General features: G+C 47.1%; 1 long non-coding RNA gene across 1 annotated transcript in view; it reads right to left on the bottom strand.

Moving 5' to 3' along the window:
• Positions 1–18,721, bottom strand: part of LOC311513331 — a 39,914-nt gene extending 21,193 nt beyond the window's left edge. Inside the window, exon 1 of the long non-coding RNA XR_014709706.1 lies at positions 18,623–18,721. This is a non-coding gene — a long non-coding RNA (uncharacterized lncRNA). The remainder of the gene's footprint in view (positions 1–18,622) is intronic.
• Positions 18,722–19,193: the final 472 nt, after the last annotated feature.

Raw genomic sequence — 19,193 nt, 5'->3', positions numbered from 1 at the left:
GCAAGACTCCCACTGCAGTCCCAGGGATGGAGAAGCGTTCTTTAGCCTAGTTGCACTGATACGTGGACTATTTCTGGCTGGAGAGGAAGTCACAGCTTGGTCTGCTGCACGTTTTAGCCCCAGAATTCCTGTCGCATTATGTCCATTCTACCAGAACTGAGCGCATACAGTGCTCCTTAAAAGGGAATATTTTTCTAACGGCACAGTTCTCTGTAATTAGCTTACATAGTGACTATTACTGTAAGAGCAGAATTAGTCTCCTCCTCGGCTAGGAAAACAAGCATACCAAGTTCTCCTTTGTTTAAAGCAAAGAATTAAAACCAGTGAAGATCTCTGATCTCAGAAAGCTTCGAAATAGTGCATTAATCTTCCCTGCTTCACATAGCGCCACTAATGGCCTGATTATCAAAGGGGCCTAGCTTGACATTCCTTAGAGGGACCTGATTTTCAAAGACCACTTTTTGAAAATTAGGGCCTTTTAGGGCATCTCAGGTGGGTATCTCCAAAGTTAAGGCATCCAGAAGTCACTGGGCACTTTTGAAAAACTTGGCCTAAAGATAAACATTTTTATAACAAGATCTCCATTCCCCACTCCCCCCCTCCGCCCATGGGATTTAAAAAACCAGGATTGTTTTAAAAGGAAAATGAAGAACATTTGTGCTGGAAGCTACAAATGCATCTTTCTTGGCTGGTTCCGACCCCTCTTGGCTCCTAGCACCCAAGAAACATAGCCGAGGTCAAGAACTGTTTGACAAGTATGCAATGAGATTCGAGGGCAGAGACGGAATGTAGATGGTTTTGGTGCATAACTAAATTTTGTGCCTTGGTTTAAATTCCATGCCTTTCCCCATATTGAAGTGGCCAGGAAGTGCCTATGCGGACCTTTCTTGGGCTTCAAGTATTACTGATCTAAAAGCTGAAATGCACAGACTGCCTCGCTAAAGGAAAAATCAACTCCAATAAGCGTGACATCATCTCCGTGTGAGAATTTGGAACAGGTTCTTCCAAACAATTCCACATTCTTCGGGGAAGAGGTAACCAGAGGTCACTGCAAAATCTAGGAGTGAAATCCAGGTCCCCTTGAAATCAGCAGCAAAACTCCCAACAGCTTCAACAGAGCCAGGATTTCACCCTCCGTTTAGATGAATTTATTGGAGATGAAAGGAAACCCTGGAGATCTAACTCCTTCGTTTATCAGCAGCACTGGGGCAGGGAATGACAATCCACATTTCTTCCACTAGCGGGCGCCAGCCCTGAACTGATGGAGGGGAGGTTTTCATGGCGTTCTCAGGTTGCCCATCCCTGAGGGGGAACAACTAAAGGATTTCCTTTTTTCCTGTTCAAATACAAGACCCAACCAATCTACTGCACTAGCCACCCTGGGGAGGAAGGAGGGCTTATGGGGCTAGCCTGAGACTCATTCGCTGCTCCTCCACTGCGTAATCTTGGGCAAGTCATTTAGTCATTCCGTGCCTCAGTTTCCAATCTGTAAAGCAGGGGCAACAGCCCTGCCCTGCCTTGCAGGCGTGCCGAGAGGATAAACACATTAATGATTATGGGGGCCACGTAAGTACCCAAGACAGAGAGATAAACAAACAGCTCTACCACGCAACAGGAATGTTGGTTTAAAAGCAGTAAACACCCCGTTCTCCCAACTGACCCTCCGCACTCCCCAGGAGGCCTTCCAAGCATGCCCGAAAGGTCAGGCGATTCAGGCCGTTTCCACACCAAGGAGGGCCCCTGGCTCCAGAGCTAAAGGGCCTCCCTGAGAATGCCCGGTGGGCAGCCCTCTCCTTTCTGCAATGAGATGGATCGGCAGCATGGCAGGGTGGGGGCAGGTGGGGTGGGGAAAAGAGGCGTTCTCGGGTACGCCAGTTCCTAACCACTCGGGGCTTTATTGCTACAAGAAAATGCTCCTGGGAACCAATCGGTGGCCAGCTCAGACGTGGAGCACGTTGCAGGGACCGAAGCTTGTGGTGAGAGGAGCATGGGTGACAGCAGCAGGGGCTGCCTTCAAAGGAAAGGAGTCAGGGCAGACACAGCTGCACAGAGAGCCATCCTGCTGCAATGGGAGGCAGTGTGGCCTAGTGGATAGGGGACTGGACTGGGAACTAAGAGTCCTGGGTTCACCCAGCTCTGCAACTGGATTTCTGAATGACCTTGGGCAGGTCACTGCCCTGCGCCTCAGTTTCTCCATCAATAAAATGGATCATGACACTGCTCTCCTTTGTAAAGTGCATTCTGATGGAAAGCCCTGTATAAGGGTACTACGATAATCATGCAAATGTCATGGTCAAACCTGAATGAGCAGGGGGGCCCCCCAACACCACTGCTGTGGGACCAGCTCCTGCACGAGGGCTTCCCCCAGGGGTTTACCTGGCCTCACCTCACTTTTAGTAACCTATGTCCCCCCTCAGGGATGGGGCGGGGGGGTCACACTGCGCTAGGAGGATAGGCTAAAAGGCAAGGGCTGAGCCTGGCATTGACTCAGTGAGCAAAGCATGGGGGCCAGCCACTGTCTGGCTCCATGGGGATACCTAGGGGAACATTTCTGGGGGTGCCCCTGAAGAGAACCTCAGTGGGCATGCCCCGAATCATAGTGCCAGCCCTATGAATGACCCAGCAAAGCCCCTGGCACAAGGAATATCAGAGACCAAAACAGCTGCGTTGGAAGGGAAATTTGATTGTGCAGAACCTCATTGTAAACCCTTCGGAGTATCTGTCTGGGTCACTTACTGGCTTTGGGGTTAGATTTATTCTGTCTGTCTACCATCGCTCTGTGTTGCACAATTGGCTGGGGAGACGGAAAAAAACCCAAAGGAACTCCTAACATTTCTACAGGAGAAAACCAGGCCATTTCTCTTTGTTACTAGGAGATCCTACCTTCTGAAAGTCATCCAAGGCCACTCAGTGATTTGCCTCTGGTTCCACTCATGGCAAGAGAAACGCAGCTGGAAAATTTATGGCAAGCTCTTGGGAAGGGAAAGGAGCAGTTACTGTGCACACCTCAAGTTCAGACAGTGGTAACGAGAGACAGAAGAAGAATGCTCTTGTGTTTAAGCCATTAGGCTGGGATGCAGGAGATCCCCGGCCTGGCCAGACTTCCTGTGGGCAAATCACTTAGCCCCAGGTCCTCAACAAGAATTTAGGCATTTAACTCCCACTGAAATCAACAGGAGTTACGTGCTTTTAAGGCCAAGATCCTCCAAAGCATGTCTCTCTGTGCCTCAGTTTCCCATCTATAAAATGGGGGTAAGATATCATTTCTGTCATTGGTCTCGTTTATTTAGGCTAAGTTCTTCAGAACAGGAACTCGCATGCATTTGTACAGCTCCTAATACAACAGAGCACACATCTTGGTTGGGGCCTTAGGCGCTCCCATTATACAAATGGGCACCGGATACAGGCAGGTTAGGCCAGTCCCGGCGGATTAGTTGGAGAAAGTAAGGAGTCGCAGGATTTTAATATCGTTTTAGTCATTGTGTGAGACAAGGATTTTTAAGGCACTGTAGATTCACCTGGAGCAGAAGAACAGGGGCATTTAATCAAAATAAGAGAAGGCCCCTGTGTCTTGTCTGCGCTTTCACCACATCTGACCCTCACTTAGTCACCGAGTCTGCGATTATATTAAGAACTCCAAAGCATCAACTGTTTCTGCTCCGCCTGAGCCCAGCCCGGCCCTCAGACTCGCCAGGGAAATAGCAGGAGCTGCGTGGCTCAAGTCACTGCAAACTAGACTGGAACTGATCACCCTCGAGCGACCACGCCTGCATCAGCCTGGTGACCTCAGCTCTCCGGTGCCGAGTTATGATACACAAAACAACTCTTCCAAAAAGCGGGAGGGAAAACCCTGAAAAGCAGCTGTTATTTTTCTTAGCTCCAAGTTCGCCGTTTGCCCAAGTTCCTCTCCGCTCCTGAACCGTTCCACCGCATCAGATCACAAAACCCACAGCTAGGAAAAGAAACCTCCACACCTTGCTTTTTGCCCAGCTTATTCCCCTGAATTAAACCAAACAACAGCCAGGTAGTTTTAAAAGCTTTTTTATAGGAGCCTCTACCTAGGTGCCTTCTCAAAGGCGTTCCCTAATTCATGATGGCCCAGGGCTTCACAAACATTCAATCGCCTCCAGGATAAAAAATGAGGCTAAAGCTTATTTCTTATACAGCACTTTCAATCCATAGATCTCAAAGCACTTTACCATCTGAATGTTTTTTATCCTGAGTGCTACTAGCCCCATTAACTGGGTGCAAACTGAGGGGGCACAGACATAAGGGACACAGGAAGTCCACAGCAGAGCTGGGAATTGAAGCCCAGGCTTCCACGTCCTAAGCATCTCAGGGTACGTCTACACTCCAATAAAAGACCCACAGCACCAAGTCTCAGAGCCCGGGTCAATTGACTGGGTCCATGGAGCTCTGGCTGTAGGGTTAAAGATAGCAGTGCAGACATTTGAGCTTAGGCTGGAGCCCTGGCTCCATGACTCACCCCCTCACCAGGTTTCAGAGCCCAGGCTCCAGCCTGAACGTCTACACTGCTATTTTAGCCCCGCAGCCTGAGTCAATTGATCTGCGCTCTGAGACTCAGCACCGCAGGTCTTTCATTGCAGTGTAGACGTACCCAGGCAGGTAAGTTTGGGGTGTGGAGGAGGAAACAGGTGCAAAGAGGTTTAAGGCCTGATTTCCAGGGGGGCCGAGTTCCCACAACAAGTTATTTGAGTTCTAGTCACGCCTGGTGGTGCTCAATGAAATCAGGCCTCCATTGTGCGGGAGGCAGGACATATTCTCTGTTCCAAAGAGCTTACAATCTAAATAGACACAACACACAGAGGGTGGGCAGGGAAACCGAGAAGTGACTTGCCCCAGGTCACACAGTAGATCAATAGAAGAACTGGGACTGAATCCAGATCTAAGTCCGTGTCCAGTGCTTTAGCCACTAGATCACGCAAGCAGAAATACATACAAACACAGAAGCAGAAATCTTGCTGTTCTTGAAAGCAGTGGAGTTATTCACTTGGATAAAGCAAACAGGATTGGGCTGGACAGAGTATGCTGCCGTGCAAGTTACTAGCATTAGGTACTGATGTTGTATAGTAATGATACTGACACCTCCTTTGTCAAATGCTTTGAGAGCTACTGATGAAAAGCACTTTGTAAGAACTAGGTATTATTATTATGCACAATTTCTAATTCCAAACACTTGTCAATCATGATATTGGCTTTAAAATTAGGAGATTTGTTGTTAAATTGAGTTTTGGAATCTTTTTATTTGTGGGGTCACTGACAGTAGGGGGTCAAGTTTTCAAGCTTCTCTCCACAGCCATGGGATTAAAATTTTTTTTTTTTTAAATTGAAAGCTGAGATTCTCACATAGTCACCTGATCCCAGGAGCTGAGGCTTAAAAAAAAAAACAAAAACAAAAACACACACACCAAATATCATGGGAGCTGACAATAGTTATGTTCACAGCACACACAATGGGGGGTGCAGGGGGAAACCATTTACACTCTTCCAACGGAACACTGCTTTATCTCTTAGAATTTAGAAAAGTTAACACACAGCAACCAATTACTGAGAGACACAAAAGCAGGCTGGTCCCGAAGGCAGAAAGGTACAGCTCAAGCAACCTTGATCTGATCTTGATCAATCTGGACCGATCACCCTTTTGAAGGCCCAGATCGCATGCCCTCTTGCCTGCAAGCAGGATCAGGAAACCCCTCACAATGTAAAGTGTTAGCTTGTAATGCTAACACAGTTTCTAATACACCACACCCCTAGAGGTACACTGTCAACCAGAGCAAACGAGCTGTGAGCCCTCCCTGCTCATGGGGACAACAATGTACCTACCTCCCAGCCTAAATCAGTTTCACGTTTAGAAAGTGTTCAGCGATCCCTGGATGAAAGGCTCTGTGCAGGCTCAGAGATGCCCAGGTCCTTGCCAGAAATGAGGGTGACAGATTTTTAGTTATTAAAGCATGTTGCTGCTAGAACTTAATCCTGGCGAGACTGATGGAGATAAGGAGCCAGTGTGGTTTTCCACTGTGAGCGGAGGGGAAATATATTACACACGACGTATGTGTCACCCAACCGGCTAACTCAGCTGTGTAAAGTCTGGCTGAGCCGGCGCTCCTCAAGGGTGCAGAAAGCTTCTGCCATCTGTGCAGTTCTGGCCTATTAATTTCCCTCACACACACACTTGCCTGAGCATAGGGAAGGGATTGTATTATTCCACTTGCAAATCTCAGTTCAAAGACTGAGTGGGAGCCACTAAAAGAAGTGAGAGAAAGTTACACTGGGCTGATCCCACAATGGAAGTATCTAATCCAATAGACCAGGGACATCAATGGAAAAGCTCCCACAGGGGTTGGATCTGGCCCTTGCTGCACAGATCTGGATTTCTTTATCTGGTCTTGTCTATTTAGATTGTAAACAGTAGAGGGGAATGACTGACTCTTTGGGTACATCTACACTGCAGCTGAAGGCCTCATTTCTCTGGAAGTGGATTAAGTTAAATCACAAGCAGACGCTTTTGGGGTACATCTATGTTGCACGTTTCTTTTGACGGTGTGCAGCGTACACACACGGGTCTCCCCCTTCGCACGGGTATAAATAGCAGGGTAGATGGTGAGGCTCGGCTTGGGCGAGAAAAGACATCTGAAGGGTGTGGGTACGTACCTGAGTACCTACCCTACATGGTTCTCTACTCGCCTAAGCCGTGCTGCCGTGTCTACACTGCTATTTTAGCAATGTAGCGTTCTACTGCCTCCCCCTGCCAGAGCCTTTCACCGAGATGTGCAGCTACACACTGCAGTGTGCGGACCCAGCTGGCTTTTCCTTGTGGCGTGTAGCTACGCATACCCTGCATGCAGCTGCCAACGGTGCATGGTGTAGACATAACCTTAGGCAACACAGTCCCATAGCGAAGATGCAGCCAACACTGATGGAAGGTATTTTTTCTGCTGGAGTAGGACCACCACCTCCTGGAATGAGGTTAGTTACATTGATGAACGCGCTCTTCCATCAGCATAGCTGTGTCTACACTGTGAGTTTTGTTGGCATAGCTGTGTCAGGCAGGGGTGTGGTTCTTAGCTATACCAGTAGGACATTTCACTGTGGATCAAGCCATAACAGAATAGCAATTGCCCTTTAAATTCACACCCTAGCTTATTTTTCAATAGCTTCCCCATACAGACAAGCCATAACGGACTTACGCTGAACTGAAGAAAGCCTGGTTAGAGGACAAGTGTCCACACAGCCTTTTGTGCCAGTTTAATTAAACCCATTTAAAAAAAAAAGTCACATCTTAAGTTAAACTGGTGCAACTTTGCATGTAGACAAGCCCTTTAATAATGAACTAATTTACCTGAGAAGATGGAAAATAAAAGTGTAGTAAGGAAGCATAATTCAATTTCAGGTGTGGAGCCCTAATAATACTACCGAGCTCTTACATAGCACCTTCCACGCATAGATCGCAAAACACTTTACAGAAGAGATCGGTAGCATTATCTCCATCTTACAGATGGGAAAACTGGGGCAGAGACAGGTGATGTGATCAGCAAGCTAGCGGCAGAACCAAAAACAGAACCCAGGTCTCCTGAGCCCCAGTTCAGTGCTCTATCCGTTAGACCTCGCTGCTGCTGCAGCTTCACTGTTCGGGACCCGAGTTAGCGAGATTAAAGCGACGTCATAGAATCATAGAATATCAGGGTTGGAAGGGACCCCAGAAGGTCATCTAGTCCAACCCCCTGCTCGAAGCAGGACCAATTCCCAGTTAAATCATCCCAGCCAGGGCTTTGTCAAGCCTGACCTTAAAAACCTCTAAGGAAGGAGATTCTACCACCTCCCTAGGCAACGCATTCCAGTGTTTCACCACCCTCCTAGTGAAAAAGTTTTTCCTAATATCCAATCTAAACCTCCCCCCCTGCAACTTGAGACCATTACTCCTCGTTCTGTCATCTGCTACCATTGAGAACAGTCTAGAGCCATCCTCTTTGGAACCCCCTTTCAGGTAGTTGAAAGCAGCTATCAAATCCCCCCTCATTCTTCTCTTCTGCAGGCTAAACAATCCCAGCTCCCTCAGCCTCTCCTCCGGTACGTCTGCTGCATTGCAATCACACCCAGCGACTGGAATATAGACGTACCCTTTGAATCTCTCCAACTTGCAAGCCTTGGCTCACACATATGCCAACATACTCAACTGTTTGTATCCAGATCCTAATGCACCAGGCTTCTCCTGAAAGTCACTCTTGCTCCCAGCAGCTCGAAGAAGCTGGGAGATTTTCCTGGCGCGTTGGCAGTTGAATGGGACAATTGTTTAGCTTTCTTGTCCTCTGTCTTCATGGTGGTCCTGCTAACGGGTGGATGGGCAGGGAGCTAAGAAACGATCTGAGTTTGCCAGATTGTGGTTCTCCTTCTAAATGGAGGTTAGTAAACTCTTAACATTTCCTGCTAACATGGACACATTAAAGGTTCCCCAGGCTAACAACATCTCTGCCTACAGTTCTGATCAAACTCAGCGGTTAACCCATCGAGTCAAGAAATTCTCCTCTGGCTAGCTTCCAGCAATTCATGCCTCCCTTTATGCTTTCCATATTCCAGTCTGTTTTCCATTTGTTTAATATTTATGTTGTAAGAACCAACCTGAACTGTGCCCAGTAGATTAGACCACTGGTCTGGGTGAGCCAGCAGCTGGCCTCCGCCAAAGCATGGCGCTTCAGCCAAATGCTTTTGGTAAAAATTGGATTCAAAAGAGAAAAAGCAAAGACCAAATCCTGCAGTCTTTAAGCAGGCAAAACTCGCAGTGACTTCAAACCCAGGAGCGGAAGGATGGTCCAGTGGTTAGAGCATTAGCCTGGCATTCAGTTCATTTTTCTGCTCTGCCGCAGGCCTCCTGAGACACCTTGGGGTCGGTTGCCTAGACTCTCTGTGCCTTGGTTTCCCCATCTGTAAAATGGGGGATTATACTGCAGATTAACTATTTCTGATTAGGATTAAGCTAATTCAAAATAAGGCATTCATATTCTAGAATAAGAACATCCACCCATTGAGTTAATCAGGATTACCTACTTTGAATTAACTCTTCATGCACTATAAGAAGCATGTCCACATGGGAGTTGGTGCTGAATAGCTATTGTACTTCAAACCCAAACACTAGTTTATTTTGTAACAACTTCCCCATATAGACAAGCCTATAGTCTAACGCCTGCTCTCCTTATAAAACCATACCAGTGCCTGGAACTTTTGAAGCCTGTTCTTCTCTAACAACTTTCACAGTAACATAGAAGAGGCCAGTGTGTCATTGATAAGATTCAGCCTAAGAGAAAACCAATCAAGCTCTTTCTGTTGGATGGCCCTGGTGCCCGGCTTCGTACGCATCACTGTGGGATAATGGCTTTCAAACAACTGTGGCATATTTAGCGTTCCCCTGACATTGGTGTTTATAGCATCTTGTTCATATGCAGGGGTAACCATGAATGAATCCTCCTGTTCTAAAACCGCCCGGTGACAGAGGATGCTGTGAACCTGGACTCAGAACGGGAATTCAAATCAGCAAAGGGCCAAGCAGAGGTTGATTGTTTGGCTCCAGTCTCTGTTTCAGGGAGTCTGTAAGACTGGGCTGGGAATCATGAGAACATGTTCTCTCCCAAAGCCCCAGGTGCTTCGGTTTCCTGTCTCGGATAGAAAGGTTGAAAGAAAAGTCTCCTTTTCAGCACTGCTGATGCTACTCAGGACCCAGGAGTGCAACTTGCATGCCGGGAAACTCCCATTTAGCCAGACACTTCAGAGCCCCAGTGAAAGGTCCATGCTTGTTTTTATTAAGCGACCTGCAGAGAGAAGCCTGCGCTGAGCTGAACTACACAGAGAAAAGGGATATTTCATCTTCCACAGAAGCCCCTACATGTAGGGAGCCCGCATGGAAAAACAAAGCAAAAACAACACATGTGAAAGGCTATAAGGGATCTTCAAATAACATCCCTGAGATGGCCTTCATGGCCAATATTCCTTACGGCTGTGGCCATTGTAAATACACAGAGCCCTGGGTCCTCACAGCTGATAATGAGAAACACGTGGCTCTAACCCCTGAGCCTATAAAAATTTGCTGCAGAAGACCAGAGAGAGCCACATGTATTGTTATGGCAGGAGTCACCATATGGTGCTAGGACATGTAGTCCTACAAGGTAAGAGAGAGAGATGCTGTCTTTCAAGGAATACTGTGTTGTTAGATGTGTGAGGTAGGTTCTTTGGAGAAGGGGGGGAAAGCTGTGGCAAGCAGCAAGGGAGTTTGTCTGCCTTAATCTTTCTAACTAGAGAGTCAATTTGTGGGGCAGAGCTGCTCTGGGAACTGGGCTCTGGAGTGAGATCCCAGAATGAAGGAATTGCCTGTGCGCTGTTTGTGAGCGCCTCTGTTCCGGGACTGGTGTATACAATGTGCAACAAACAACTTACACTAAGAATATACTCGGTAGCTGTGCCACTAATTTCTCCACTTCAAGGAAACAGATCTGCCTGGCCCCAGTATCAGCTACTGCTCAGCAGAGGGGAGACAATACCATGACACACATGCTCTGTTGTGTGTTTCTGTATGTTTAGTTCATGATCTTCTTTGGGTTTTTGATTAAAGAAAGTACAGTCTGCTGATCGGAGCACATGACCTAGGGAGAAAGGACCGAAGGTGTTTCCTCTGGTTCCTTCATGGGGTAATCTTTGGGCCAGTAACTTAACTTGACTTTACCAATCTTTAGAATGGGCAGAGATCCTCATTGTTTTCAGATTTCAGAGTAACAGCCGTGCAGTTTCCACGGTATGCATCCGATGAAGTGAGCTGTAGCTCACAAAAGCTTATGCTCAAATAAATTGGTTAGTCTCTAAGGTGCCACAAGTACTCCTTTTCTTATTGTTTTCAGAGCACGTCAAGATCCTTTGGTAAAGGATGTCAGGCTGGGTCCCATGCCGCCTCTCATGCTTGGGAGAAGCACTCTATAGCGATCTGCAAAGGCCCCAACTTCTAACATGCTAGCATTTTCCTTTCATTTGTTCCCATGAGGTAGACAGCGTAATCCCAGGGAAGAAACCCAGGGAATTTCAGTCTTCAGATGGAAACAAGACTGCCTTTTGTATCAGTAGAGCCCAAAATACCTCTGATGATTAGCAGCCAGAGCAGGGCTTTTCTTGGTCTTTATCTCTGATGTCTTCCATTTACAAAGGATGTCCTTTCAAACCTTGCCAATTTTGCCTCCGACAAGTAGATAAAGTTACTTCCATGCATGGAGCATTACCAAGTTTTCTCTGCTTGCAATAGAGAATGCCGAGCTATTTAAAGAACTGGCAAACTTTTAAGGGGGACTGATCACTGTGTTTCTTTTTCAAAGACCTCCAATACTCTCGTGGCGGAGACCTCTTTCCAAACCACCTTTGCACACACAAAGCTCCTCAGAGCAGTCACTGGGGCCCAGATGGAACTACAGATATTTAAACCAGTCGAGCATCTGGTTCCACATCCTTAGTTTGTGTCTGTGGGGCATAGAGCACCCTGCAGGATGCCCTGGGAAAGAGTAAATGTTCTACAGGAGACCTTGCTGCTCTCCCCATGTTCTAGTTCTGCTCCCACTGACTTCAGTGGAAAGTTGTGACCTTGAGATCCAAAGGGAGCTGGGGCTGTTGCGTCATAAAGAGTTTAGGCCCCACAATTGGATCCACCTGGGTGCAGAAGTCTTCCCCCATGGATCTGGGCCTTAAGTACGCATCTGTTCAGAGTCAGCATGAGCGATCGTTAACTAGAGGAGCTAACGGAGGATGTCTAGGAGGTGGTTGGCGAAGAACTTATGGGGTGGAAAAGAGGCTGGGAGGGGACATATTTGAAATACCAAGTAGGAGGGCGTTGGCTGTACCTTACTAAGCTGTTTGGCCTGGGCTTGGAGTTCAGGTCAGAATCAGGGAGAGTTCACTCAGCATCACTGCATGCAAAGAGCCTTGTCTGCTAGACCAGTACGAGATGGGGCACTTAGATAAAAGAACCTGATCTCCCAGGCACCTCTATCTGCGTGGGGGGTGGGTGCACCTCTCAGCTTGCTCCTGGAGCCCCAGGGTCAGACAAGCCTCCAGGATTTGAAGCAGCTCACTGAGGACTAGGTGGTGGCGACAGTACCTTGGGTGTGGAGGTGCATCGCAGCGGCCTCTCCTGCCACCAGCACCCAGAAGATGACAGAGGGCCTTTCAGGGAGCTAAGGGGCGGCTCTTACATGTGGTCTTTGGCAATACAGCCTGGTTCGTCCAACTCCCCAGTGCCTGCAGCCAGCTCCCCAGCTAGCCATGGCCCTTCCTTGAGCGTGAAACAGCTGGAGAGCTAGAATTCTGGCCAACCTCTGCGCACCATGACAGGGATGGTTTTGCACAGGCCCACAGAATCTTACCTCTGGAGCCACGTGCTGTTGGCGTGAAACCTCCAAACCAGTTCACATCAGAGCTAACAGACTTGTCAATTTTCCAACCACTTGTGCCCCAGGCAAATCGCACAGGGGTCACCCAAATGTTTCGCCCCATTCCAACAGCAATCGAGAGAAAGCGTTTCCTAAATGCCTCCCAGGGACCACGCCGCTATAAGCCAGATCCTGCTTTCACTGAACTTAATGGGCTTGCTTTCCTGAGTGAAGCAAGCAGGACTTGACAGCATATTCTAGCATGCCAGTTCCTATTTGCATTACAAGCCCCACCTAGCTGTCCCAGCTGAGGTCAGGGCCCCATTGTGTGAGGTGCTGCACGGACACGGGGACACAAACACACACACACCGAGTAAGAGGGAGAATTTCTGACTTTGGCAGCTTGCAATTTAAAGATACAAGACAGAAAGAGGAAAGCTCACCCAAATTTTACAGATGGGGAAACTGAGGCACAGAGAGGCTTGCTGAACGGGCCCATACAAAGTCTGTAGCTGATCAGGAAATTGAACCAGTCTCCTAAGTCCCAGCTTACTGCTTTAACCACAAGGCACTTTCCCTCACCTGTACATAGAGGGTGAACTTCAGTCCCATGCAGGGGATCAGCAAAATGCCTATGCGTGGGGACGGGATTTAAGTCGCGGATGGACCGTTTGCTGGCAGTCAGTGGGAAACCTGCCCAGTCACACAGCACTGGCTCTCTTTGCTCCCAGCTGCTACATTGCATTAGGCACGGCCTATAAATACTTTCGTGACTTGCCTATTATTTTCCCACCTCAGCCATTGCTGTAGCTACCAGAGAGAGAAAGACGTTCTGCCACTGTGAATGGGGAGAGGGGCATTCACACGGCTGAGGAGTTGGCCACAAGACAGCATCCTTATTAAGCTGTTGTTCCACAAAGAAGTCTTGGCACCCTGGCATTAGTCTGTTTATGACAACATTCTAGCCCTTCAGGGTGAGAACATCTACACAACAAAAAAAACCCCACAAGACTGAGTCTCAGACCCCAGGGCAACTGACCCAGGCTAGTGCTCCAGGGCAGAATAGCCAGGTAGACATTCCCACTAGGGCTGGAGCCTGGGTTGTGAAACCTGGTGAGGGGGGTGGGTCTCAGAGCCCGGGCTCCAGCCTGACCAGCACCATCTAGGCTGCTTATTTTTAGCCTTGTTGTGCAAGGGTTAGCCCAGGCTCTGAGATGCCATGTTTTTGGGGTTTTTTGCAGTGTGAATATACCCTGTATGTCTATACTGTGCACCAAGGCCTGGTTGGGACTCAGGTTTGAACCCAAACCTCCCTTCTGTCCACACACAAATCAGTCCGACTCGGGTCAGCGAGGATTCAGGACCCAGGTCCTAGGACCCCATTGGGATGGGGGATGGGAGAGTCAGAGATCGAGTCCCACTGCGACTTGCTTCTAAGCTTCATTTTGCAGTGTGGATGCAACTCAAGATGCAGACCCAGATCACAAGGTCTGCACAGTGCAGTATGGATACATTAGCATGTCTGCAAGATGCAGGTCTAGCAACTGTAAACCCATGTTTATCATGCAGTGTGGATGCTCAAGTGAGGCTTGGAAACACACAGTCTACAAGCCCAGGTCCCACAGACCCAGATTTACAATGCAGTAAAGACAGACCCAAAGGCCCTGATCCTGCAAATGACTGAAAGCACCCCTGTATTCACATCCTACAACGACACCTGCACAAAATACACCTTGTGAGGCATCATTTAAAAACTAGTAATTCACAGCTCAATAGCAGCATGGTGAAAAGCGGGTAGCAACACTATGTAAAGTAATGAAACACCCTCCCCCCCACCCAGTATGATGTTATTAGCACACATTTAAAACCACCCAGTCCTGCCTAGGCAAAGGTAATTAAACAGGTCTATCCTAAACAGAGGAGTGTGTGTTTACTTCAGTGCAAGTAGAATACAGGGTCCTCCAGACAGCAGGGGAAGGAAATGGCAGGAGACAAAGCAAATGTGCATTTAAGCAAACACAGGGGAAGAGAAAGAGCACGGAACCTCCTTCCGCACCAGACTCCATGTCACCTCCTTAACCATTTGAATAAACTTGGTTTTGAGGGATAATCTTCAGAAAAATCCACTTCAAGGGACAGAGAACCCCAAGTTCTCTCTTTCACCTAAGAAAACAAAGGCAGTCGCACATTTGGCCCCCAGGAGAGATTGTGACCAAGGAAAGGGTCAGACACCATCTTGCTGGATGAGCGGGGATGGGAAAGGCCATCTTAAATAAAGCCTTGAACCACAACTTGCTAGGTTAAGTTTCAGACTTTTTGATTCCTGTTTTCACTTGTATTTGCTTGTAACCATTTCTAGCTTCGTCTCAGGTACTCAAATTCACTGACAATCCTATCTCCTTTTAGTAATAAACTTGTTTTATATTTTAATTTAAACCAATCCAGTATTGTGTTTAAACTGAACTCCAGTTAATGTAGCAAACTGTTGCATATTGACTCTATACAGGAGCAATGAACCTTTAATATCTGAACTGTCCTGGAGAGGGCTAAACCGTGCAGAACTCTCGGTCTTGGGAAAATTCAGGACTGGGAGTATATTAGGCTCATCCTGCAAGTAGTAACCAAGACTGGTGGAAGCCAGAGTGCGGCTGGTGTGTTGCTAATGAGCTGATGGGGTCAAAGGCCGTGGGACCAGGGCTGTAGCTATACCCAGATACTCAGGTACTACGACAGCAAAGCACCCCAAGGGATTCAAGGTTGTGGGGCAGGCGGTGACAACCCCTCACTGGTCTGTAACCACCAGTAGCAAAAATTCCCAAGGGCCAGTGATGGGACACTGCATGGGGAGGGCTCTGAATTACTACAGAGAATTCTTCCCTAGATGTCTGGCTGGTGGGTCTTGCCCACATGCCCAGGGTCCAGCTGATTACCATATTTGGAGTTGGGAAAGAATTTCCCCCCAGGTCAGATTGCCAGAGACGCGGGGGCAGGAGTCCCCGCCTTCCTCTGCCCTAGGGGACACAGGTCACTTGCAGGTTTAAACTAGTGTAAACGTTGGATTCTCTGTAACTTGAAGTCTTTAACCCATGATTTGAAGACTTCGGTAACTGAGCCAGAGGTCTATGACAGGAGTGACTGGGTGAGGTTCCCAGACCTGCCACGTGCAGGAAGTCAGACTAGATGATCATGATGGTCCCTTCCAACCTTAAAGTCTATGAGTATCAAGGCCTAACTGAGTAGTCAGTGGGCAGCTAGAGGCAAGGAAGCATTATTTGTTTAGGTTTAAGATAATAAAAAGACACCTAATCAAGGCTCTGAGCCCTAACACCCCATTAACACCACAATAAATACAATGAAATCCTGGCAGCATTAAGATAAGAGGTGAAGTTACAGTCTAGTTAAAAGAACCAATGGCTCATGAACAGCTGGGGGGAAAAAACCAACAAATTTGGTTTAGAAACAGTTTTCAGAGTAGCAGCTGCGTTAGTCTGTATCCGCAAAAAGAACAGGAGTATTTGTGGCACTTTAGAGACGAACAAAATTATTTGAGCATCAGAAAACAGACTCCAACGGGAAACTGCTGAACTGGAATTAATTTGTAAACTAGATACCATTCACTTGGGCTTGAATCGAGACTGGGAGTGGCTGGGTCATTACACAAATTGAATCTATTTCCCCAGGTTAAGTATCCTCACACCTTCTTGTCAACTGTCTGAAATGGGCCATCTTGATTAGCACTACAAAAGTTTTTTTTCTCCTGCTGATAATAGCTCATCTTAATTAATTAGCCTCTTAGAGTTGGTATGGCAACTTCCACCTTTTCCTGTTCTCTGTATGTATATATATCTCTTCTTACTATATGTTCCCTTCTAGGCATCCGATGAAGTGGGCTGTAGCCCACGAAAGCTTATACTCTAATAAATGTGTTAGTCTCTCAGGTGCCACAAGTCCTCCTGTTCTTCTTTTAGGAATAGTGTTCTTGCTGTTTGGCCTGAGCGTTACAGATCTGCAGAAGTTCTAATTCTAACCAAATGGAGGCACTTTGGGAACCAAGAGGATACATCTTCCCAGGCCATTTTTCTCATTTGATTGTTAAAACAATTGCTTAAATGCATGGGTTTGTTTACACAGGGAAAAAGAGCATCATAGCTATAGTGGAATAATGTTTCTGCTTTAGCTATGCCAGACAATTTCCTCTGGTAGAGAAGCCCTTATAAACACCAAAACTAGCAAGACATACATTGATTCAGCAATCACAGTCACCGACATCAGGATACAAGAATGCAAACATGCCAGTGTATTGCTCTATGCTTTTTGCTTTCCAAGGAAGTCTCCAGCTAGGAGCTGAAATGTCATAACCAAAACCAGATCTCATGTTGTTTCATCTCCCTGAAGCAGTACGGAGACAACACAAAAATATACAAGCACTAAAACCTGCTGGGCCTGACCCTGCCAACTGCTGAGCATCTTCTGAAAGCTGCTACATGCCCTAAACTCACAGTGACAGACACAATCAGGCCCTCAAAACAGAGATGATATAGGGATTCTGAGTGTGTATAAACAGTGGAACATCAATTCCTAATAGACTAGAAGGATTGCAAATTATGCCATGCGTCATATTCATTTCCCTGAACTTCTGTGCGCCTTAGTGTCTCTGTCTGTAGAATGGGTACAACAAAATCCCAAAGTATCTTTGGGAGCTACAGTAATTAATTAGTCTGTAAAAAGCATTGAAAATTCCTGCTCAGGTCAGGGTAGGGTGACCACACAGTAGGGGGGAAAAATCGGGACGGGGGTGGACGGTAATAGGCACCTATATAAGACAAAGCCCCAAACATCGGGACTATCCTATAAAATCGGGACATCTGGTTACCCTAGGCTAGGGCATGCTTAGCTCAGGAGATTTTCTCAAACCACAGGCCAAGACAGCACCCATATGTACTGCAGCTTCAGAGCACACAAAGGCTTTTAAAATTAAGAGGAAAATATCAGCCTTCCAGCAGATCCTTGAATCAAGAGACTTCCCCCTCCCCCTTTCATGATCAAATTCATTTAGGCAGGATCCACAATGACCTAACCGTAACCTGTTTATTGCACAAGATGCTGGCAGCATTGAGTTCTGATTAAGTCTGACTTTGCTCTTCTTCAAATATATATATATATAAAAAAAGTGTGCGTGTGTGTGTGTATACTCATTCATTCACACACACACACCACACATTGCTGAGGAAAACTGCTCCTGATTTTCAGTGATTCTTCCACACACACCCCCCCCCCATATGCAACAGAATTTTTTCGGCAGTGGGAACCTTTTCTATTTGCCATTACGTTACCTTCCAGTGCATGTTGTATAGACGTGTTTCTTTAAAAAGGGCGTGAGCATCACTTAAAACCTCTCGGTCTTAAAAATTAAAAAAGAGCACAGACTCTGAACACATTTTGAATCCAGCAGGGGACTTCCATTGTGCTCCTTACAAGAGGTACGAACTTAGCATATGCAAACTGTACACATTATATATTAGAATTAGAAAAAAAAAAAATCATCCTGTTTCCTGCCCAGTGTAGAATTCTTGAGGCCAGAGTCAAATATCCTGGTGGGCTTTTAAAAGGGAGAATATTTATGACTCCGGATAACTCTCCTAACTGTGCCCCCAAAGCAAAAACGTGAATCCAAATGCCCCTGATGTTCGCGAGTGGGGGTGTTCAAATTATATAGCTCGGGCTGTCTCCAGACAATTTGCATGCCAAGATACATGTAGTCAGCTCTCACACTCCAGACTAGAAGATTGACACAGGAGTTAGGAAAGAATTATTCCCTTTCGCACCCACATGGGAATCACTGGGCAATTGATCATGGGCCCAATCCAATTCCATTCGAGTCAGTGGGAGTCTTTCCTCCTACTGCAGTGAGCTTTGGCTTAGTTTGTGTGCCCATGTGAAAAGGATGTGTGTTTGTTTGTTTTGCCTTCCTACATGGCTGCTGCTAGAGGCAGAAATTTGACTCAAAGGCACCATAGTTTCATATGTTATGGTAAATCCTCAGGAGTGTGTGGAGCTGCTCCTAAAACAAGAGGCTAATGGCTCCAGTCTGTCTCCTCCTCTAGGACCCTGAGGAAACAATCTCCTCTCCTTGTAATCTCACCTGCTCTGAAAAACTGGGAATGATACATTATGAAGACTAGGAATGATATAACATGAATTAGACTCACCACTCACGCTCCCTCTTTCAGGTAGTTCCAGCATTCTGCTCTCCGCTTCGCCCCCAACCAGACTGGGGACCACCTCTTGCTGCACATTAGCTTCTTTGCAGGCTGACATTCCCAGCTGAAAGGCAAAACCCTGCACTGAACTATTCTGACCTTCCCTTATCCAGCCCAGAGCTGCTTAACCTGGGAAAAGACAGCAGCTTCCTGACCTTCTGGGAGTTTCAGGCAAACTCTGTACCAGGGAAACAAAGCACACTCCCTGCTACTAGGCAGAAGCAAGCCCAGCTGGGGCTAATTAAGAGACACAGGTGAGTAATCAGCAGTGGCTAACAAGAAGCAGACCTCACAAAACACAGTAGCCTGCTACAGGCTTTCAAAAGTAGTTAGGGCTACAGATTTTGAAAGGTATCTAGACTCTTAACTTCTATGGAAGTCCTTAATGTTTTGGGGAACCTGAGCAGAGACACCTTACGGGACCTGACTTGCAGGGAGTCCTCTGAAAACCAGACCACTTTTAAGCTTTAACACCTGACATTACTAGTCAGACTTGGTCCTGAGAATGAAGCTGCTCCAT

This window comes from Lepidochelys olivacea, assembly GCF_965140295.1.
Source record: "Lepidochelys olivacea isolate rLepOli2 genome assembly, chromosome: 26".
Lineage (NCBI taxonomy): Eukaryota > Metazoa > Chordata > Testudines > Cheloniidae > Lepidochelys > Lepidochelys olivacea.
The sequence above is the reverse complement of the archived record's forward strand: the minus strand, read 5'-3'. Positions and strand labels throughout refer to the sequence as shown.